The sequence below is a fragment of the Lithobates pipiens genome, unplaced genomic scaffold, assembly GCF_037356315.1.
Source record: "Lithobates pipiens isolate NorthernLeopardFrog02 unplaced genomic scaffold, aLitPip1_a1.2 Scaffold_37, whole genome shotgun sequence".
NCBI classification, from domain to species: domain Eukaryota; kingdom Metazoa; phylum Chordata; class Amphibia; order Anura; family Ranidae; genus Lithobates; species Lithobates pipiens.
Genome location: NW_027507825.1, coordinates 7,029,072 through 7,053,665, shown reverse-complemented (window position 1 = coordinate 7,053,665; position 24,594 = coordinate 7,029,072). Strand labels below are relative to the sequence as shown.

The following is a 24,594-nucleotide window of genomic DNA, read 5'->3' as shown; positions in this document are numbered from 1 at the left end:
GACTCTGTGGACTCTGATGTAAGGGGTGCTCTGTGGACTCTGATGTAAGGAGGACTCTGTGGACTCTGATATAAGGGGGGCTTTGGGAACCATGATTTAAGGGGGAAGGCTAACAATTCTGATGTAAGCTTTAGTCTGACCCCCTTACATCGGAGTTCCTCACCCTTCCCACTTAAAAAATAAAAATAATAAATTGCCATGTGCCACTAAAGTGTTTGGGTTTGACAACCCTACTTAAGTGACGCCCTGTGTCATTCAACCTTCTTCCTCTGAGCCCAGGCTGTCATGGACATCCCCCCCATCCCCCCATGAGGTGCGTCATCACAGCGGCCTGGGCTCAGAATAGTGCACATGGCATTGTGGGCACCACATTGTGTGCGGGAGTAGGGCCCCCCACCAAAGGAGACGAGCGAGGGCCCACAACGTCATGGGACTTTTTATTGTTCTGGAGGGGTGGGGGGAGGAAATCGGTGGGGTCACGGCTGTAAAAGCTGGAGATGTGCTATAGAGCGGGGAAGGTGTATGTAGTAGTTGTCTGGCGTGTCCACAAAGTCTCATTAATACAAACAGCAAAATACTAAAGTGCGAAAGTCCCATAAAAATAACTTCAAGGTCAGAACTCCGAAAATAAAACAACGCTTCCCCTTTAAGCCATCATTATCTTCGGCACTTTTATACAACTGAATATTTCATGGCGATCCGTTAAATATTTGATGCAGAATGTCGCTGTCTGTTGTGTCGTCGCGCTCGAGCAGTTCTGGCGCGTTTGTAGGGCGATGTTTGTGGCGCGGGGACATTGTTGGTTCCTGGGATAGTGGAGGGTGTGTGGTAGCTGCACACAGTTGTGCTCTGGGTTGTATTCTGGCTTCTGAAGAGGCGCTGTGGTCTGTGGCGGTGTACAGGAATTCTGCAGACACCACCCACCGCAGGGGCTGCCATGCTGCAGGCAAGATAGGCGGCATTCCTGAGTGGCGTGCCATCTGGGGCTGTTGTTGATTTGCAGAGCTGTGTGTGTCTCTGTATATATGTGCGTGTGTGTGTATATACTGTATATATTATGTGTGTCTGTGTATATACAGTGTATCAGTGTATATATATATAATGTGTGTGTATATACTGCATATATTATATATATGTGTGTGTATATATATATACAGTATATATTATATGTGTGTGTGTGTGTATATACAGTATATAATATATATATGTGTGTGTGTATGTACCGCATATATTATATGTGTGTGTACATACAGTACATATATATATATATATATATATATATATATATATATATATAATGTGTGTGTTTATACAGTATATATTATATATATGTATGTGTGTGTGTATATACAGTATATAATATATATAATATATATATGTGTGTGTATATACAGTATATAATATATATGTGTGTGTGTGTGTATATATACAGTATATATTTTATATATATATATATATATATATATATATATATATATGTGTGTGTGTGTATACAGTATATAATATATATATATATGTGTGTGTGTGTGTGTATATATACAGTATATAATATATATATATATATATATATGTGGGTGTATATATACAGTATATAATATATATATATATATGTGTGTGTATATATACAGTATATAATATATATATATATATTGTGGCAGCAGGCAGGTAAAGTCACCTGGTTGTATCCAGGATGGGAAATATGTGTGCCCTAGATTCAGGCTTTACGCAGACTTGTACAACTAGAGGAGAAGAGTTAATGAGCCCAGCTGAAGTAAGTGGGCTCATTAAGACCTCTACAAAAAACCCCAGCATGCTTAGGGAGATGCTCCATCCTGGAACCAGTTTTGTGTTGTATAGAGACTGGGGAGTGTGACACCTGTTCTGTGCGGTGAGTTAACGCCTGTGTGGCAAACCTCTACAACAGAGACAGGGACTGGGGGCAGCACAAGGCTGCACTCAGTTGTTAGAAAGGGAATCTATGTGTGTATTTAGAGGTCAAGCTGACCAGGATTTATTTTCATGTTTTTCTTTTGTTTTGGCTGTTATATTTTTTACTGCATGTAGCATGAATAAACCGCATCTTTTTTTTTTTTTTTTTACCTACAACGCTGTCTGCTGTGCCTGATTTTGTGTTGTGAACCCATCCAGGGGGTCACACACACCCGCTGCCGAGCTAACCCCTCACAGTTGGTGGAGAATTTTGGCAGTTTTTTTTTTAAAGGCCAGCATGGAGGAGATACTGAGACAGCTGGTTCTAGCAAATGCAAATCAGCAGCAAACAAATGCAAATCAGCAGCAAACAAATGCGGCTTTACAAAAGAGCCTTGCAGCTCAACAACAGAGCCTTGCAGCCCAGCAGAAAGCTCACCTGCAGAGTCTGGAAGCTCAGCAACAAGCACAGCAGCAATCTGAAGCCCGCTTTATAGACCTGTTGCAGAAGCAAGAGCAGAGCTTTCAACGACATTAATACAGCAACGTCCGCAGACCAATAAAGCAAGTAGTTACAATAATACCGCATCCTTTGGTGTGAGCCGATTACTGACAAAAATGACTGGAGAGGATGATCCGGAGGTGTTTTTGACCACATTTGAAAGGACTGCTGAAAGGGAAAAGTGGCCTAAGGAGCAGTGGGCTGGACTGGTGGCCCCTCTGTTAACTGGGGAATCGCAGAAAGCTTATTATGACCTAGAGCCTGACCAAGCAAAAGACTATGCGGTGCTAAAAACAGAAATATTGGCACGGCTGGGTGTCACCCTGGCCGTCCGGGCTCAGCGTGTGCATAATTGGACTTTTCAGGTTGGAAAACCCCCCAGGTCTCAAATGTATGATCTCATTCACCTGAGCAGAAAGTGGCTGCAGCCAGAGACTTTGACCGCACCAAACATTGTGGAGCGTGTTGTTATGGATCGTTTCCTGAGAGCTCTTCCTACTGCCATCCAAAAATGGGTAAGCCATGGAGACCCAGAAAATGCAGATAAACTTGTGGATCTGGTTGAGAGGTACTTGGCTACAGAGAACCTGACCACCTCTTCCAGGGACTCACGGACTTTCCATCCTAAGACCAGATCATCCCCAGTGGCGGGTAAGATGACTCCAAGGGGTGAGGGTGGAGAGAGTGAGAGGGTGGGAGTTCTACCTAAGGTCTGGCGGGAGCAGCCCAGGAAGCCCATGCTGCAAGAGGCAGCGAAAAAAATTATTTGCTACCGCTGCCGGCAAGAGGGACATATTGCAGCCAATTGCCCCGTTGTGGATGAGCCTATGCAATGTGACTTTATAAGGGAGAGACGTCAGTCGCTGTTTGCGACAGTTGCATGCACTGCCATTCGGGGACCTGAGAAACATTTATGTAAAATGTGTATTAATGGTAGACCTGTTGATGTGTTGCTAGATTCAGGTAGCCTGGTAACATTGATAAAAGCTGAATTAGTTACTACAGAGGTCTCTGGGAAGAACAGGGTGGCTGTTATTTGTGTGCATGGGGACACCGAGAGTATCCTGTAACTTCAGTGTTTTTTGAGACCCCCAAAGGTAACCTCTCTCATCAGGTGGGGTTAGTGTCTCAGTTACCACATGATGCTATTGTGGGAAGGGATTTTCCAAAATTCTGGGAACTCTGGGATTGTCCTGAGGCCCCCACTTGTGCCCCTATAAACCAGGAAGATGACCAGAATTCCTCTGGGAGTGGTGAGGACTCTCCTGAATTTCCCTTGTCGGTATTGGCGGGGGAAACTCGAGAAACTGGGGGGGAGCCAACATCCTCAGATGAAAACATGCCGTCTGTGGAGTTTTCAGATCTTGAGGTTCACAGGGAAAATTTTGCCACAGAACAGTTAAAAGACCCCACCCTAATAAAGGCACGGGAAAATGTGGTGAAAATAGATGGCGAGTTAGTGAACCCAGATAAGACTTGCCCTTATCCTTACTTCACTATGGAAAGGGACCTGCTGTATCGAGTGGCTCAAAGGGCAGAAGAAACCATTGAGCAACTTGTAGTGCCCAAACCTTACAGGAAGTTGGTGTTAGAATTGGCCCATGGGCACATTCTGGGAGGTCATCTGGGGGCCGAGAAAACCAGAGAGAGGATATTGCAGAGATTCTATTGGCCTGGGGTCATGAAGGAAACAGAAAATTATTGTTCCTCCTGCCCTGTGTGTCAGAAGTCGGCACCTATGCCACATTTCCGTAACCCGCTGGTACCTCTTCCTATCATTGAGGTCCCCTTTGAGAGGATCGCAATGGATTTGGTAGGTCCGATAATGAAGTCCGCCAGGGGGCATCAGTACATTTTGGTTATATTGGACTATGCCACCCGTTATCCGGAAGCAATTCCTCTCCGAAATACCTCGGCCAAAACCATAGCCAAAGAGCTATCCCTTGTTTTTAGCCGCGTGGGTATTTGTAAGGAACTGCTTACGGACCAAGGTACACCCTTTATGTCCCGGGTTATGAAAGAATTATGCAAGCTGTACAAAGTGAAGCAATTGCGTACATCTGTGTATCACCCCCAAACAGATGGGTTGGTTGAAAGATTCAACAAAACCCTAAAACAAATGTTAAAGAAGGTGGTGGATAGAGATGGAAAGAATTGGGACTGTCTAATACCCTATCTGATGTTTGCCATTAGGGAGGTACCCCAATCCTCTACGGGTTTCTCACCCTTCGAGTTGCTCTATGGGAGACACCCAAGAGGGCTGCTGGATATCGCCAAGGAAACTCGGGAAAATGAGAGTTCTCCTCACAGGAGTGTGATTGAGCATGTCGCCCTGATGCAAGATAGAATCGCACAGGTAATGCCAATTGTAAAGGAACATTTGACCCAAGCACAGTTAGCACAGCAGAGAGTGTACAACCGTGGGGCCAAGACCCGTACTTTTTCCCCGGGGGATAGGTTCTTGGTGCTAGTCCCTACGGTTGAAAGCAAATTTCTAGCCAAATGGCAAGGTCCATATGAAGTAATTGAAAAAATTAGTGAGGTGAACTACAGGGTTAGACAGCCAGGAAGGCGAAAGCCGGAGTAGATCTATCACGTCAATCTGCTGAAAGCCTGGAGGGATAGGGAATCCCTAATCGCAGAGACTTTGTCACAAGTACAGCCTGATTGCTTAGTTCCTGAGGTTGGAATAGCAGACACCTTATCGAAACCCCAACAACAGGAGGTTAAAGAGTTTGTACTTCGTAACAAAGAGATTTTCTCTGAGCTGCCGGGACAAACATCTGGCGTAGAGCATGACATTATCACCCCACCAGGAGAAAGGGTAAAACTAAAACCTTATAGAATACCAGAGGCCCGACGGGAGGCAATAGGTGGGGAGGTTCAAAGGATGCTGGAATTGGGTGTGATAGAGGAGTCCCAGAGTGACTGGTCCAGTCCTATCGTACTAGTGCCCAAACCTGATGGGAGCTGGCGGTTTTGTAACGATTTTAGACAATTAAATAAAGTTACAAAATTTGACACCTACCCCATGCCGCGTATAGATGAGTTGATTGACCGGCTGGGAACAGCCCGATATATGACAACTCTTGATCTCACCAAAGGGTATTGGCAAATTCCCCTGGCCGAGTCGGCCAAGGAGAAAACTGAGTTTGTAACCCCAGATGGGGCATTCCAATATAAGAGAATGCCGTTTGGGTTACAGAATGCACCGGCAACATTCCAGCGGAAAATGGATAAGATTCTGAGGCCCCATCATAAATATGCTGCAGCTTACCTGGATGATGTGATTATCCATAGCACAGACTGGGTCTCACATTTGCCAAAAGTACAAGCAGTCCTAGACTCTATCCGGGAAGCTGGGTTTACGGCCAATCCAAAGAAGTGTACCATTGGACAGGAGGAGGCCATATATTGGGTACACTATTGGGAGGGGGGTGATAAAACCCCAAGTCAATAAAGTCGAGGCCATACAGAGTTGGCCACGTCCCAACAGCAAGAAACAGGTACGAGCCTTTCTGGGAATCACTGGCTATTATCGACGATTCATTCCCCATTTTGCTTCTCAGGCTGTGCCCCTCACCAACCTGACGAAAGGGAAAGAGTCTGTTATGGTTAAATGGTCCCCAGAGGCTGAAGAAGCATTTCAGTCCTTAAAAACAGCCTTATGTAGCCAGCCAGTGTTGTACTCACCAGACTTCTCTAAGGACTTTGTTGTACAAACTGATGCATCAGACGTTGGGTTAGGAGCAGTGTTATCCCAGGTCTGGAACGGGGAAGAGCACCCAGTCATTTACCTCAGCAGGAAGTTGAAGTCCCATGAGGTAAATTACGCCACGATTGAGAAGGAATGTTTAGCAGTGAAGTGGGCTCTAGATTCCCTTCGGTACTATCTGCTAGGTAGGCACTTTGACCTGGTGACTGATCACGCTCCTTTAAAATGGATGGCTCAGAACAAGGAGACCAATAGAAGGGTAAATAGGTGGTTCCTGGCCCTACAGGAATTTAACTTTACAGTTAAGCATCGCCCTGGTGTTAAAATGGGGAATGTGGATGCTTTGTCTCGGATACATGCGTGTCTGACTGCTTGTGTTACAACCCCAAGGTTGAAACAAGGGGGGGTGGGGGGTATGTGGCAGCACGCAGGTAAAGTCACCTGGTTGTATCCAGGATGGGAAATATGTGTGCCCTAGATTCAGGCTTTATGCAGACTTGTACAACTAGAGGGGAAGAGTTAATGAGCCCAGCTGAAGTAAGTGGGCTCATTAAGACCTCTACAAAAAACCCCAGCATGCTGAGGGAGATGCTCCATCCTGGAACCAGTTTTGTGTTGTATAGACTGGGGAGTGTGACACCTGTTCTGTGCGGTGAGTTAACGCCTGTGTGGCAAACCTCTACAACAGAGACAGGGACTGGTGCAGCACAAGGCTGCACTCAGTTGTTAGAAAGGGAATCTATGTGTGTATTTAGAGGTCAAGCTGACCAGGATTTATTTTCATGTTTTTCTTTTGTTTTGGCTGTTATATTTTTTACTGCATGTAGCATGAATAAACCGCATCTTTTTTTTTTTTTTACCTACAACATATATAATGTGTGTGTATATACTGCATATATTATATATATGTGTGTGTATGTACCGCATATATTATATGTGTGTGTACATACAGTGTGTATATATATATATATATATATATATATAATGTGTGTGTTTATACAGTATATATTATATATATGTATGCGTGTGTGTATATACAGTATATAATATATATATGTGTGTGTATATACAGTATATAATATATATGTGTGTGTATATACAGTATATTATATATATATATATATATATATATATATATATATATATATGTATATGTGTGTGTGTGTATATATACAGTATATAATAAATATATATATATATATGTGTGTGTGTATATACAGTAAATAATATATATATATATATATATATGTGTGTGTGTGTATATACAGTATATAATATATACGTGTGTGTGTGTGTGTATATATATATACAGTATATATTGTATACATAGGACATACATAAAATGTATGTCCTTTTTTACCGGAAATACAGCTTTCTTTTGGTGGTATTTGATCACCTCCGCGGTTTTTATTGTTTTGTACTCTATACAATTTAGAAAATTTAGACAATTTAGAAAAAATATATATTTTTTCCTTTCTGCTATAAAACATATGCAATAAAAAAACTGAAAAAAAAAATAGAATTTCTTCATTAATTTAGGCCAATAAAAAAAAATCCCAGTTAGCGTTTATTGATTGGTTTGCGCAAAAGTTATAATGTCTACAAACTATGGGATATATACTGGAATTGTTATACAAGTAATGGTGGTGATCAGCGACTTATAGCGGTACTGCGATATTGCGGCGAACAGGGGGACCAGTGACACTAATACACTGATCAGCAGTGGTAGGTGGTAGGTGGTGCTCCATCAGTCGGGTGGGGGGGGGGGGGAGACACACCTGACCATAGACTTCCCCCCCTTTCCCAGTTGCTCCATCCCACCACCGCACACTAAACCCCTCAACCCGTCGCTCAAGAACGCCGCCGCACACTTTACCAAACCCCCCCCGTCAACACTCATCCTCTGGCCCGCCAGGACCCCCCCCCCCCCGTCAACCCCGCACTTACCCCAGGCAGGTCACGGCTGCGGCACCAGGCAGCTTCCCCACTCTGTCTCATCCATGTCCCGGCCATCGCTCTCCTCCCAGCCAATCGGATCTTTGGACTCCCGGCCAATGGTGGTCAGTGCTACAAATATGCACTGTCACTGTACTAATGACACTGGCTGGGAAGGGGTTAACATCAGGGGTGACCAAAGGGTTAAATGCGTGCCTAGCCAGTGTTTGTGTTTGCTGCATGTGGTGCTTTTACTAAGGGAAGTGATGGATTTTATTGCCTGCATTGCAGGAACAAAGATTCCATCCCTTCGCTCCTGTTAGAAGCAAACTCTGCTTTTTTTTTATATATAGGTAAAGCTCTGTTCTGAGTCTCTGCCTGATGATCAGCGGGTGCCAGTGGACATCAAGTGCCCGGCACCTGATGATCAGCTTCTGCTGTGAATAATCACGCCCCCTGCAGGCGGAAGTGCAGGATCTCATATATATGATACATGATCAGGCACACAGCTGTAGCAGTAAAACTGCCAAAGGGGTGGTCAGTAAAGGGTTAACTAGTGGGCGTTTCTTGGCTGGCTACATTTATATGGACAAACGCCCACATGTGCTCCTGAGCCTCCATGATTGAGAGAGCTGGAATGCAATGAAAGAAAGGGGCCTGGGGCAGACGGGGCTGGGGAGGAAAGAATCAGATGATGCTGGACAACCTCCAGCCAGGAAATGAGGCGGGGTTCTATCTGACTTGCTGCAGTTTCTAATGTATATTATGAGAAGCTAAGATCAGACAGAGGAAGTTTCAGAATGATGAGGAATGAAGAGGTAGCAGCCATGCTGTGACATGGGTCAGGGTCAGGGAGCCCACGGTATAAGCACCCCCAACCGGCATCACACACAGCCGTCTTGTATTTGTGTTTTATTTTCCCTTGAAATCCCTCTGATGTCGTATTCCGGTTGGGGCTGTACACAGATCTCCTTTGTTTTGCAAATTAATTGCAGACACAAAATAAGCAAATTCAGTTACACAAAGATCCTTTTATCCCGGAAGGAGAGCGCCGCACTGGATTCAACCAACACGAAGGGTGGGCAGGGGGGGTCTCTTTCATTGGCAAGTATTTGTCATTGGGGTGCAGAGGATAAACTGCTTTGTAGCGTGATACCCCAGAGCAAAAACTCGTAAATTTGCAATTTATTTAGATGTTCCTGTATATATTTCTGCCTTAACAAATAAAAGCTGTAGGGGTGTGATAGGTTTTCAATGTGATTCTTCAGCTGTTGAGGTACCTGAGATCCCAACATGGTCAACGAGTCATTCCCAAAAGACGTGGGAGCTGGATAGCCTAGGTTCTGCAGCTCCCCACAAAAGGGGGTCCCCTCCAGAGATGGGGTTACCTGGTTTGAGAAGACTATTTATGATTTGGTTCCAACATGGCCGAGTCTTTCCCAATATAAGTGGGAGTTGGATAGTCTGGGTTCAGCAGCTCCCCACAAAATGGGGTCCCCCTCCCAGAGATGGGGTTCATCTGGGTTGAGAAGTCTATTTATAACTGGTTCCAACATGGCCAACGAGTGTTTCCCAAAGGAATTGGGAGCTGGATAGTCTGGGTTCAGCATTTCCCCACTAAATGGGGTCACCCACCCAGAGATGGGTTCATCTGGGTTGAGAAGTCTATTTATAATTGGTTCCAACATGGCCAATGAGTCTTCCCAAAAGAAGTGGGAGCTAGATAGTCTGGGTTCAGCAGCTCCTCACAAAATGGGGTCCCCCTCCCAGAGATGGGGTCATCTGGGTTGAGAAGTCTATTTATAATTGGTTCCAACATGGCCAAGGAGTCTTTCCCAAAAGAAGTGGGAGTTGGATAGTCTGGGTTCAGCAGCTCCTCACAAAATGGGGTCCGCCTCCCAGAGATGGGGGTCATCTGGGTTGAGAAGTCTATTTATAATTGGTTCCAACATGGCCAAGGAGTCTTTCCCAAAAGAAGTGGGAGTTGGATAGTCTGGGTTCAGCAGCTCCCCACAAAATGGGGTCACCCACCCAGAGATGGGGTCATCTGGGTTGAGAAGTCTATTTATAATTGGTTCCAACATGGCCAATGAGTCTTTCCCAAAAGAAGTGGGAGCTAGATAGTCTGGGTTCAGCAGCTCCTCACAAAATGGGGTCCCCCTCCCAGAGATGGGGGTCATCTGGGTTGAGAAGTCTATTTATAATTGGTTCCAACATGGCCAACGAATCTTTCCCAAAAGAAGTGGGAGTTGGATAGTCTGGGTTCAGCAGCTCCCCACAAAATGGGGTCACCCACCCAGATATGGGAGTCATCTGGGTTGAGAAGTCTATTTATACTTGGTTTCAATATGGCCAACGAGTCTTTCCCAAAAGTGGTGGGAGATGGAAAATCTGGGTTCAGCAGCTCCACACAAAATACCCCCCCAGAGATGAGGTCATCTGGTTTGAGAACGCTATTTATAATTGGTTCCAACATTGCCAACGAGTCTTTCCCAAAAAAAAGGTGGGGACGAGGAGCTGGATCTAACTCTTTAGCCAGTAGGTGAGAGATCTTCATACAAGCTGTATAGTCTGGGTTCAGCAGCTCCATATGAAATGGGGTCACCCCCTAGAGATGGGGGTCACCTGGTTTAAAAAGACTATAATTAGTTCCAGCATGGCCAACGAGTCTTTCCCAAAGGAAATGGGAGCTGGATAGTCTAGATTTAGCAGCTCCCCACAAAATGGGGTTCCCCTCCCAGAGAAAGGGGCCATCTGGGTTGAAAAGTTTGGGTTCAGCAGCTCCACACAAACTAGGGGCCCCCCAGAGATGGGGGTCACCTAATTTGAGAACACTATTTATAATTGGTTCCAACACTGCCAACAAGTCTTTCGGCAAAAAAAAGGTGGGGGTGAGGAGCTGGATCCAAATCTTTAGTCAGTGGGTGAGAGATCTTCATACAAGCTGGATAGTCTGGGTTCAGCAGCTCTACACGAAATGGGGCTCCCCCCAGAGATGAGGTCACCTGGTTTGAGAAGTCTATTTATAATTGGTTCCAACATTACGAATGAGTCTTTCCCCCCCAAAAAAGGTGGGAACAAGCAGTTGGATCCCAACTCTTTAGCTCAGCCGTCTCTAAACTGCGACCCTTTGCTTGCCTTTATCCAGCCCTTGGGACACTATTCCATCCACTGACACCAATGACGGGGCACTATTCCTCCCACTGATACCAACGATGGGGCACTATTCCTCCCACTGATACCAAAGATGGGGCACTACTCCTCCCACTGATACCAAGGATGGGGTACTATTCCTCCCACTGATACCAAGGATGGGGTACTATTCCTCCCACTGATACCAAGGATGGGGTACTATTCCTCCCACTGATACCAAGGATGGGGTACTATTCCATCCACTGACACCAATGACAGGGCACTATTCCTCCCACTGATACCAAAGATGGGGCACTATTCCTCCCACCGATACCAACGATGGGGCACTATTCCTTTCATTGAGACCAGTGATGGGGCACTATTCCTCCCACTGATACCAATGATGGGGAATTATTCCATCCACTGACACCAATGACGGGGCACTATTCCTCCCACTGATACCAACGATGGGGCACTATTCCTCCCACTGATACCAAAGATGGGGCACTACTCCTCCCACTGATACCAAGGATGGGGTACTATTCCTCCCACTGATACCAAGGATGGGGTACTATTCCTCCCACTGATACCAAGGATGGGGTACTATTCCATCCACTGACACCAATGACAGGGCACTATTCCTCCCACTGATACCAAAGATGGGGCACTATTCCTCCCACCGATACCAACGATGGGGCACTATTCCTTTCATTGAGACCAGTGATGGGGCACTATTCCTCCCACTGATACCAATGATGGGGAATTATTCCATCCACTGACACCAATGACGGGGCACTATTCCTCCCACTGATACCAATGATGGGGAATTATTCCATCCACTGACACCAATGACGGGGCACTATTCTTCCCACTGCCACTAACAATGGGGCAGAATTCCTTCCATTGACCTCTAGGCGCCAAGAGGTTAAAGTGGTTGTAAACTTCAGACATAAAAAATAAACAAAGAAAATTCCTCTATAGTGTTTAGTTATAGTAGGTGAGGTTGAAAAAGACACAAGTCCAACCTATGTGTGTGATTATATGTCAGTATTACATTGTATATCCCTGTATGTTGTGGTTGTTCAGGTGCTTATCTAATAGTTTCTTGAAACTATTAATGGCCCTCGCTGAGACCACCGCCTGTGGAAGGGAATTCCACATCCTTGATGCTCTTACAGTAAAGAACCCTCTACATAGTTTAAAGTTAAATCTCTTTTCTTCTAATTTTAATGAGTGGCCACGTGTCTTATTAAACTCAGCAGAAAAGTTTTATCTCTATTGTGGGGCCAGTACGGTATTTGTATATTGAAATCAAGCGTCTCTTCTCCAGAGAGAATAAGTTCAGTGATTGCAACCTTTCCTCATAACTAATATCCTCCAGACCCTTTATTAGCTTTGTTGCCCTTCTTTGTAGTCGCTCCATTTCCAGTACATCCTTCCTGAGGACTGGTGCCCAGAACTGGACAGTATACTCCAGGTGAGGCCGGACCAGAGTCTTGTAGAGCAGGAGAATAACTGCTTTAATTCTGGAGTTGATCCCCTTTTTAATGAATGCCAATATTCCGTTTTTTTTTTTTTTTTGTTAGCAGCAGCTTGGCATTGCATGTCATTGCTGAGCCTATCATCTACTAGGACCCCCAGGTCCTTTTCCATCCTAGATTCCCCCAGAGGTTCTCCCCCCAGTGTATAGATTGCATTCATATTTTTGCCACCCAAATGCATTATTTTACATTTTTCTACATTGAACCTCATTTGCCATATAGTTGCCCACCCCATTAATTTGTTCAGATCTTTTTGTAAGGTTTCCACATCCTGCGGAGAAGTTATTGCCCCGCCTAACTTAGTATCATCTGCAAATACAGAGATTGAACTGTTTCCCCCATCCCCATCCTCCAGGTCGTTTGTGAACAAATTAAATAGAATTGGTCCCAGCACAGAACCCTGGAGGACCCCACTACCCACCCCCGACCATTCCGAGCACTCCCCATTTATCACCACCCTCTGAACTCGCCCTTGTAGCCAGTTTTCAATCCATGTACTCACCCTATGATCCATGCCAAAGGACCTTATTTTGTACAGTAAATGTTTATGGGGAACTGTGTCAAATCCAGATACACCACGTGTACGGGCCTTCCTTTATCTAGATGGCAACTCACCTCCTCATAGAAGGTTAGTATATTGGTTTGGTAAAAGTGATTCTTCATGAATCCATGCTGATTACTGCTAATGATACCGTTCTCATTACTAAAATCTTGTATACAGTCCCTTATCATCCCTTCCAAGAGTTTACATACTATTGATGTTAGGCTAACTGGTCTGTAATTCTCAGGGATGCATTTTGGGCCCTTTTTAAATATTGGTGCTACATTGGCTTTTCTCCAATCTGCTTCTACCATTCCAGTCAGTAGACTGTCAGTAAAAATTAGGAACAATGGTCTGCCAATTACTTGACTGAGTTCCCTAAGTACCCTCGGGTGCAAGCCATCTGGTCCCGGTGACTTGTTAATGTTAAGTTTTCCAATTTTAATTCTGTCCTCTGATAACCATGGAGGTGCTTCCTGTGATGTGTCATGAGGACACACACTGCAGTTTTGGTTACTGAAGCCCCCAATTCCCTCGTGAAGACTGAGGAGAAGAATAAATTCAATACCTTCACCAGCTCCCCATCCTTTGTAACCAGATGTCCTTCCTCATTCTTTATGGGGCCTATATCGTCTGTCTCAATCCAGAGCACCAAGTGTTATTTCTGTCTGCTGCCTTCTTCCTCTGCTATCTGCATGAGTTGCTTCTGACAAGTTTTCATGACACCAAAAGAAAAATGGTAACAGGGAGGGACCTCCAGCACAGAGCCTGTGATTGACAGCCTCAGCTCTTTTCTTGTGTGCTGTGTGAAGGGGTGTGTGTCGCTTTTCTCCAATCACCTGTCAGAGTTCTCCTCACTGAGCTCTGCAGAGTGTAACTTTAGCTCTCCGCACCCTTTTTTCTGACAGCTCAGACAAGCTTTATGAATTCTGGATTTTTAATGGCTGTAGAGGGGACAATGCCACAGATAAGCAGGTACAACGTATAGAGGTGGGTTTGTTTAATATCTGTGTGTCCCCTGAGGTCACTCACTGCACTGGGTATATGGAAGGCGCTGTATGAAAGTAGGATATTGTTTACCATTGTGATCCTCCAGAGAACTGAGATACCAGCATAACCAGCGAGTTGTAGACATGGGAGATATCTATCGGGGAGGTGTGTATGGCCCCCGGCAGATAATCATACCCTGAGAAGACGACAAGCTGTCATTCTGTGACATGAAGATGACAGATTTACATCCGGTCAGCAAAGCTGACAGACAGACAGCCCCGGAGACAATCCATGGGTTAAATATCTCTCTGTAGTCCCCTCCTCTGTTTGCTGTGAAAACAATATTCTGTTTGTTAGAGCAACAGCCAAATGTTAGAGGAGATATCTGAACCTTCAGTAGAAACCCTATAAAGCCCCGTACACACGAGAGGACTTATGTCCGACAGACTTCCGAAGGAGTTCTGCCGGAGTTCTGCCGGAGTTCCGACAGAGTTCTGACGGACTTTCCGAATGAACGGACATGGCCACACACAATCACACTAAACTCCGACGGATTCGAACGTGATGACGTACGACTGGACTCGAATAAGGAAGTTCATAGCCAGTAGCCAATAGCTGCCCTAGCGTCGGTTTTAGTCCGTCGGAATAGCATACACACGAGCGAATTTTTCGAAGGGACCGGGTCCGGCGGAGTTCCGTCGGAAAAATTTGAAGCATGTTCCATATTCTAAAGTCCGCGTACACACGAGCGGACTTTTCAACATCCAAAGTCCGACGGAATGATTCCGTCAGACTATTCGATCGTGTGTGGGCTGCAACGGACTTTTGATTCGCCAAAGTCTGACGGACTTTAGAATATGGAACATGCTTCAAATTTTTCCGACGGAACTCCGCCGGACCCGGTCCCTTCGAAAAATTCTCTCATGTGTATGCTATTCCGACGGACTAAAACCGACGCTAGGGCAGCTATTGGCTACTGGCTATGAACTTCCTTATTCGAGTCCAGTCGTACGTCATCACGTTCGAATCCGTCGGAGTTTAGTGTGATTGTGTGTGGCCAAGTCCGCTCAGTCGAAAAGTCCGTCAGAACTCTGTCGGAACTCCGGCAGAACTCCGACGGAACTCCTTCGGAAGTCTGTCGGACATAAGTCCTCTCGTGTGTACGGGGCTTTAGGCTTCATTCTCACTTGTGCGACTTAAAAATCGAGCGATTTCCATTGTGACTTTATCCTGCGACTTGATGCGACTTTGGATGAGTGCGACTTCGTTACTACTTTGGCTTTGACCAATGTGATTGTTTTGTTTGTGCAATACAAAGCTAGACACGTGCAGGATGGAAAAATCTGTGTTGTTTCATTTTGGTTTCTTTATTTTCTAACGAATTCCAAATTTTCAGAACAATTCAAATTCTGTACTGGTTGTCAATGAGGGGGTCCTGAATTCCGGGCCGCCACGTCCTTAGCAACGGATGACTCATCAGCTGTCAGCGGGTTTCCCTGCTGTATGTAAAAAAAAAAGAGTGCTGGCAGTGAACAACCCCCCCCCCCCAAAAGCGTTTAAGGGGTACCCCGGGGCAAAAAAAAAAGGTGTAGTGTCCCCCCCCCAAAGTCCATACCAGACCCTTATCCGAGCATGCAGCCCAGCGGGTCAGGAAAAGGGGGGGCAGTAACAGGTCGGACCCAAATCGCATCTGTATCACGCAGGTGTGAATTTCATGTGACTTATGAGGGTTTACATTGAGGTCTATGGACCTCAAATTGTAATGAAAGTCGGACCAAAGTAGTGCAGGAACTACTTTGAAGATATAAACGGCACTCATAGGGAAACATGGGGTGTGACTTGTCTTGCGACGTTGGGGTCCAAAGTCACATGACAAGTTGCACAAGTGATTTGGAAAGTCTCTCCTGCGGAGGGGCTGTGCCTGCCCAGAAAGGGTTAACTGCCATTTTGGGGAAAAGTAGATTTACCTACCTGATCCACCGAGCTGCTAGACTGGTCCCCACAATGTCTTCTTTCTATGCTCCAGCGGTCCAAAGTTCTGACATCATCAAGACATATGCAGGGTCCATTACAGTACGTTTTATTTACCTCTGCTGTACTTTTATCTTTATGGAGAGATAATAAATTTGGACTGATTTAAAGAGCATGTATGGAGTTGCAGATTGTCCTTTATCCACCCAAAGTACAATTTATTCCAAGAGGACTAGGGGGGGGCCTGGTCCTGAGAGCTTACAATCTAATGGGGAGGGTCTAGTGATACAAAAGTAATAGCTGTGGGTGATGAGTTGATAGAGAAGGTTGAAGTTCAGTTGTTAGGTGGAGGCGGGATAGGCTGCCCTGAAGAGATGAGTTTTCAGGGATCGCCTAAAGGTGGATAGAGAAGGAAATAGCCAGAAAGATTGAGGTAGGAAGTTCCAGAGAACAGAAGAGACTTTGGACAGACTGGAGAATAGGGTTTCAGAGGATAAAAGAGGCTCTGGATTGGGGTAGGGAGCTCCAGAGGATGGGACAGGCTCTGGACCAGTGGCGGAAGGGCGCGACTCCCCTAATCCATGCACATGGCCCTCTAATCTACATGCAGGCCACAGGACACATGGATTCCAATAATTTTTTTTAAGCACACTATTAGAGCCTAAAGCTCTAATTGGCTTAAAAAAAAAGGGTGAGCTCGGGGTGCAGAGCACAGCACCCAACCAGTTGTGTGACAATAGTGAATTAATATTCGCTATCATCTTCCTGATTCTCCCGGCCAATCAGGAAGCGGGTCTAGAGAGAAGAAGCGATTGTATTGGTCGCCCGAGGAGGAGGAGACGCAGGGGAAGGTGCCGAGTTGGAAGTGCTGGGGCAGGTGGGCTGACAATCAAGCGACAGGAGAGGGGTGGATTGTTTGACGCCCCCCTCCCACAAAAAAAGGGAACTCCAGCCACTACTGCTCTGGACAGATTGAGGTAGAACGAGGATGGGAGAGGCTCTGGACAGATTGATGTCGTGAGAACCAATGGATTGGAGAGGCTCTGGACAGATTGGAGTAGAGTTCCAGAGGATAGAAGAGGTTCTGGACAGTTAGGGGTAGGGAATTCCAGAGCATAAAATAGACTCTGGACAGAGTAGGGTGGGGAGCAACAGAGCATAGGAAAGGTCCTGGACAGATTGGGGTAGAACGTTCCAGAGGATGGGAGAGGCTCAGGACAGATTGGGGTAGGAAGTTCCAGCTCTGGACAGATTGGGGAAGGAAGTTCCAAAGGATAGAAAAGCCTCTGGACAGATTAGAGTAGAGAGCTCCAAAGGATAGAATAGGTTTGAGACAGATTAGGGTGGGGAGCACCAGAGCACTGGACAGATTGGGGTAGGAAGTTTCAGAGGATGAGAGAGGCTCTGGACAGATTGGGGTAGGAAGTTCCAGAGGATAGAAGAGGCTTTGCACAGTTAGGGGTAAGGAGCACCTGATGATGGGAGACACTCTGGACAGATTGGGCTAGGAAATTCCAGAGAATAGATAAGGCTCTGGACAGATTAGGGTAGGGCGTACCAGAGGATGGGGGACACTCTGGACAGATTTGGCTAGGAAGTTTCAGAGGATAGAAGAGGCTCTGGACAGTTTGGGGTAGGGAGTTCCAGAGCATAAAAGAAACTCTGGACAGTGTAGGGCGGGGAGCACCACAGCATAGGAGAGGCTCTTGACAAATTGGGGTAGAATGTTCCAGAGGATGGGAGAGGCTCTGGACAGATTGAGGTAGGAAGTTCCAAAGAATGGGAGAGGCTCTGGACAGATTGGAGTAGGAAGTTCCAGAGGATAGAAATGGCTCTGGACAGATTAGAGAGTTCCAAAGGATAGATTAGGCTCTGGACAGATTAGAGTGGGGAGCACCAGAGCTCTGGACAGATTGTGGCTGGAATTCCAGAGGATAAAAGAGGCTCTGCACAGTTAGGGGTAGGGTGCACCAGAGAATGGGAGACACTCTGGGCAAATTTGGCTAGAAAGTTCCAGAGGATAGAAGAGGCTCTGGACATATTAGGGTGGGGAGCACCAGAGGATGGGAGACACTCTGGACAGATTTGGCTAGAAAGTTCCACAGGATGGGAGAGGCTTTGGACAGATTAGAGTAGTGGGGGGGGGGGGCACCAGAGCACTGGGCAGATTGGGGTAGGGAGTTTCAGAGGATGGGAGAGGCTCTGGTGAAGTCCTGAGGGTGATAAGGTGAGGAGAGAGCTAAAAAGCAGGGGGCCTTAGGAGTAGCGGAGAGGATCGTTTGGGTGATATGTTGAGATGAGGAAGGGGGTGAAGCTGGGTCAGGGTGGTGGATGGCTTCTTCTATAAGGCGCTCTGGGCCCACGGTTGTACAATGACATCATCATGTACAGTGCAGGGCCAGTCGTCCTGCATTGTTTGTAAAGACAGACGGAGCGGAGGAGGGCACCAGAGCAAGAAGTAAGGTAAGTAGTAGTAGTATATCCTTTTTCCTTACCCCTTAGGGATAACGAGCATTTAACGCTTACAATGCAGGGAGTGGGGGAGGGGGGAGGGTAGTCTTTGTGTGATTCCTGGATTTGGAGTGTTTCTGATGGCGGCTTCCGCTGTCATTATACAGACAAAGCACAGCGGCGGTGTGTGCCATTACCTGCTCCGTGTTGTGTCTGCTCTGATTACCGGCGAATGCATTATTCATCGCACAACGCGCGTGTCGGTTCAGTCGCACTGCGAGCACCTGTCACCTCCAGTCACCTGACACCCGTCACAGCGAAGGGAGCGCCGTCCAAACACGCAATTATAGAAAATGAAATGACTGTTTATCCTCCGAAGAGCCCAGACAATGAGATTCAGATGTAATTATCATTCCTTGCGCAGGAAATAAACATATAGGTGGGGGGTCGCCAATATCACCCTACCCGCCCACAGAGGAAGCGCAGTTTTGTTATAGAAATGAAAGTGGACCTTCGCCCTAAAATAACTGTCATATTATCATTTGTTATGTATTTATTATTTATTTTACTATTTATTACTTTTAAAAATATTATTATTAATTATCCTTTATTATGTATTTATTATCTATTTTACTGTTTATGATAGTAAAAATAAACTTGAATTTCAACACAAAGCTCTGGGCTGTGATTGGACGAAGCTAATTAGAAGGTCCTGGACTGGGACTTGCGGACTGGCTCCCGTTGTGTGCAATCACAACGGGTGCCGGCCCAAGCGCGCGCCCCCATACCTGGAAGAAGGCAGTGACGTAGGGGGTAGGTCGCTTTGCCTACAGCAGTACATTGCGGGCGGGCAGTCGTTAAGTGGTTAAAGATTGGAAACAATAGGAACGAATTTATCAAAACCAGAGCAACTGTGCATGCCAGCCAATCAGCATCTACCTTTCAGCTTTACTAGACCAGCTGAAGCTGATGGGTTGCCGTGTAGAGCTGATGCAGATTCTGTCTGCTCCGGTTTTCCAACATTCCCAAGAATTTTTAATAACTTAGGAGGTCCACCCTAAAATGGACCTTCCGCTCATCGGAATCCTCCCCCCCTCCGGCGCCACAATTGGCACCTTTCAGGGGGGAGGGGGGTGCAGTTACCTGGATAATCCAGGTAACTGCACCCACTTCCGGGATAGCTCTCTGCGGAAAGGGGCGTAGATTACGCCCCTTTCCGCAAGTGCCCGCCCCCTTCCGCAAGTGCCCCGCTGCCTGCTGGGAAACACACAGATCCCAGAGGCAGCGGGGACCGTCCATATTGCGCAGCGGAACTCGCGCATGCGCAGTAGGGAACCGGGAAATGAAGCCGAAAGGCTCCATTTCCTGATTCCCATACCCAAGATGGCGGCGGCAGCACCCGAGTGACGATCTAGAGATCGGCTTCGGGTGCCGACATCGCGGGCGCGCTGGACAGGTAAGTGTCACTATTTTAAAAGTCAGCAGCTGCAGTATTTGTAGCTGTTGGCTGTAAAAAAAAAAAAAAAAACGCGGAGTCCCGGCGGACTCCCGCTTTAAATGCGGATACAATGTTAATATTTTTTTTTTTACCAGCTTAATTATCTGCCACACCACTCATCTAGTTTGGCAGAGAAAGCAGCTGCTGAGTCCTGTGCTTGATATTATACTGGTCAAAATACCATTAACATTTTATCATCATTAAGGTATATAGTTATATACAGTGTTGCCAATCCATAAGCCCTAGGGCCCCTTGCAGGCGGGGCAGATCTGCCTGCTCAGTGAGGGATCTGAGGGATGAGAGTATTTGTGCTGGAGGGGTAGGAAGAAGAGGATTAGTGCTAAAAGGGGGGTGGAGGATTTGTACTGGAAGGAGGAAATTTAGGGGTGGCAGTGGTGCCCGATTTATTTTAGGAGACTAAATTTGGGATGGGGATTTGGGAGGGGGGGAGCTAGGAGAGGAGATTTGTAGTAGGAGGGGAGATTTGTGCTAGGAAGAGGGATTTTGCAGGGAGGATTTGTGCTAGTAGGGATAATTGGGGGGATTAGTGATAGGAGGGGAAGTTTTGGGGTGGAGGGATTTATGCTATGTGAGAGGGATTTGGAGGTGGGAGAGGATTTATTCTCAGAGGGGAAGTTTAAAGGGGTAGATATTGGTGTTATCGTTATCGAGGTGGCATTTGAGGAGGGAGAAGATTTGAGCTGGGATTTAAGTGAGGGGGGAGATTTGGAGGGGGGGAGAGGTTTTGAGCTGGGAGGGGATGGTGGGGGCAAAGACTTGTACTAGATTGGGGATTTTTTTTTTTTTGGGGGGGGGATTTGTACTGGGAGAGGGTTTTTTGGTTTGGGGAGAAATTTAGCTTGCAAAGGGAACTTATGCTTAGGGGCTAAGCGTGTGTATTGGTGCTCACATTTTTTTTTGGTGGAAGGGAGGGAATTTTTGCTGCCCATAAATTCCGGGGTGGGGGCACTGCTTGGCATCTTTGCCTTGGGTAATAGATGACCTTGTCCTGGCACTGCAGAGCAGTTATTTAAACTGACGGCGCTGTTGGCTGATGTCACAGAACCAGTTCAGATTTGCAGGAATCCATCCGGATGCCGAGAGCCTGAGCCAGCTGCTCCCGCCCCCCTCCCCGGCCCCGTGCTCCAGTGAATGTTGGAGGGGCAGAGTAGAGAGCAGTGACTGGCAATCATCGCTCTCTGCTCAGTAAAGACCAAGGACTGAGTGATCAGCAGTCATGTGATTGCTCAGTTATCAGTCTTAGAGTCGGAGGGGAACAGCTGCAGCATTTGACCAATGCTGCAGCCATATAGGTGAGTATGGATGGGTGTTATTATCTTCACACATCTCCTTTAATACTCATCCTCTTACGTTGGTATGTGGACTTGTTTTACTACATGTGGGATGTCATGATGATGAGTGATGTGACAATTACTTCTTCATTCGCTATTAAATTGTAAAGGAACTCCCTGGCTGGGAGCCATGCCAAGGCGCCAATACTGGATGCCTTTCGTTTGTTTGTTCTACAGAAATACTTCTTGTTTTCTTTGTCTTCCTTCGCTCCGCCAGTTGTCTTATGATTGCCATGCCTTCCCGGGACCTGTAATCTGTCACCCTGCCATCCCGGGACCTGTAATCTGTCACCTTGCCATCCCGGGACCTGTAATCTGTCACCTTGCCATCCCGGGACCTGTAATCTGTCACCTTGCCATCCCGGGACCTATAATCTGTCACCCTGCCCTCCCGGGACCTGTAATCTGTCACCTTGCCACCCCGGGACCTGTAATCTGTCACCCTGCCATCCCGGGACCTGTATTTTGTCACCTTGCCATCCCGGGACCTATAATCTGTCACCCTGCCATCCCGGGACCTGTAATCTGTCACCCTGCCATCCCGGGACCTGTAATCTGTCACCCTGCCATCCCAGGACCTGTAATCTGTCACCCTGCCATCCCAGGACCTGTAATCTGTCACCCTGCCATCCCGGGACCCGTAATCTGTCGCCCTGCCATCCGCGGGACCCGTAATATGTCGCCCTGCCATCTCGGGACCTGTAATCTGTCGCCCTGCCATCCCGGAACCTGTAATCTGTTGCCCTGCCATCCCAGGACCTGTAATATGTCACCCTGCCATCCCAGGACCTGAAATCTGTTGCCCTGCTATCCCAGGACCTGTAATCTGTCGCCCTGCCATCCGTGGGACCCGTAATCTGTTGCCCTGCCATCTTGGGACCTGTAATCTGTTGCCCTGCCATCCCGGGACCCCGTAATCTGTCACACTGCCATCTCAGGACCTGTAATCTTTTGCCCTGCCATTCCGGGACCCATAATCTGTTGCCCTGCCATCCTGGGACCTGTAATCTGTTGCCCTGCCATCCCAGGACCTGTAATCATCCCCTGATCAGTATTCTCTCGCCCTGCCATCCCGAGACCTGTAATCTGTCACCCTGCCATCCCGGGACCTGTAATCTGTCGCCCTGCCATCCCGGGACCTGTAATCTGTCGCCCTGCCATCCCGGGACCTGTAATCGGTCACCCTGCCATCCCGGGACCTGTAATCTGTCACCCTGCCATCCCGGGACCTGTAATCTGTCACCCTGCCATCCCGGGACCTGTAATCTGTCACCCTGCCATCCCGGGACCTGTAATCTGTCGCCCCGCCATCCCGGGACCCGTAATATGTCGCCCTGCCATCCGCGGGACCCGTAATATGTCGCCCTGCCATCTCGGGACCTGTAATCTGTCGCCCTGCCATCCCAGGACCTGTAATCTGTCGTCCTGCCATCCCGGAACCTGTAATCTGTCACCCTGCCATCCCGGGACCCGTAATCTGTCACACTGCCATCTCGGGACCTGTAATCTGTCGCCCTGCCATCCCGGGACCTGTAATCTGTTGCCCTGCCATCCCAGGACCTGTAATATGTCACCCTGCCATCCCGAAACCTGTAATCTGTTGCCCTGCCATCCCAGGACCTGTAATATGTCACCCTGCCATCCCAGGACCTGAAATCTGTCGCCCTGCCATCCCACGACCTGTAATCTGTCGCCCTGCCATCCGCGGGACCCGTAATCTGTTGCCCTGCCATCTTGGGACCTGTAATCTGTTGCCCTGCCATCCTGGGACCCGTAATCTGTCACACTGCCATCTTGGGACCTGTAATCTTTTGCCCTGCCATTCCGGGATCCATAATCTGTTGCCCTGCCATCCTGGGACCTGTAATCTGTTGCCCTGCCATCCGCTGGACCTGTAATCTGTCGCCCTGACATCCCGGGACCTGTAATCTGTCGCCCTGCCATCCCAGGACCTGTAATCTGTCGCCCTGCCATCCCGGGACCTGTAATCTGTCACCCTGCCATCCCGGGACCCGTAATCTGTCACACTGCCCACTCGGGACCTGTAATCTGTCGCCCTGCCATCCCGGGACCTGTAATCTGTTGCCCTGCCATCCCAGGACCTGTAATATGTCACCCTGCCATCCCGAAACCTGTAATCTGTTGCCCTGCCATCCCAGGACCTGTAATATGTCACCCTGCCATCCCAGGACCTGAAATCTGTCGCCCTGCCATCCCACGACCTGTAATCTGTCGCCCTGCCATCCGCGGGACCCATAATCTGTTGCCCTGCCATCCCGGGACCTGTAATCTGTTGCCCTGCCATCCGCTGGACCTGTAATCTGTCGCCCTGCCATCCCAGGACCTGTAATCTGTCACCCTGCCATCCCGGGACCCGTAATCTGTCACACTGCCATCTCGGGACCTGTAATCTGTTGCCCTGCCATCCTGGGATCTGTAATCATCCCCTGATCAGTATTCTCTCGCCCTGCCATCCCGAGACCTGTAATCTGTCACCCTGCCATCCCGGGACCTGTAATCTGTCACCCTGCCATCCCGGGACCTGTAATCTGTCACCCTGCCATCCTGGGACCTGTAATCTGTCACCCTGCCATCCCGGGACCTGTAATCTGTCACCCTGCCATCCTGGGACCAGTAATCTGTCGCCCTGCCATCCTGGGACCTGTAATCTGTCACCCTGCCATCCCGGGACCCGTAATCTGTCGCCCTGCCATCCGCGGGACCCGTAATATGTCGCCCTGCCATCTCGGGACCTGTAATCTGTCGCCCTGCCATCCCAGGACCTGTAATCTGTTGCCCTGCTATCCCAGGACCTGTAATATGTTACCCTGCCATCCCAGGACCTGAAATCTGTCACACTGCCATCTCAGGACCTGTAATCTTTTGCCCTGCCATTCCGGGACCCATAATCTGTTGCCCTGCCATCCTGGGACCTGTAATCTGTTGCCCTGCCATCCCAGGACCTGTAATCATCCCCTGATCAGTATTCTCTCGCCCTGCCATCCCGAGACCTGTAATCTGTCACCCTGCCATCCCG

General features: G+C 47.6%; 1 protein-coding gene across 1 annotated transcript in view; it reads left to right on the top strand.

The window, feature by feature from the left end:
- Positions 1–2,958: 2,958 nt before the first annotated feature.
- Positions 2,959–24,594, top strand: part of SYNE3 (spectrin repeat containing nuclear envelope family member 3) — a gene marked incomplete in the record, with an annotated part of 142,841 nt that continues 121,205 nt past the window's right edge. Inside the window, 1 exon segment of the mRNA XM_077466715.1 lies at positions 2,959–3,082.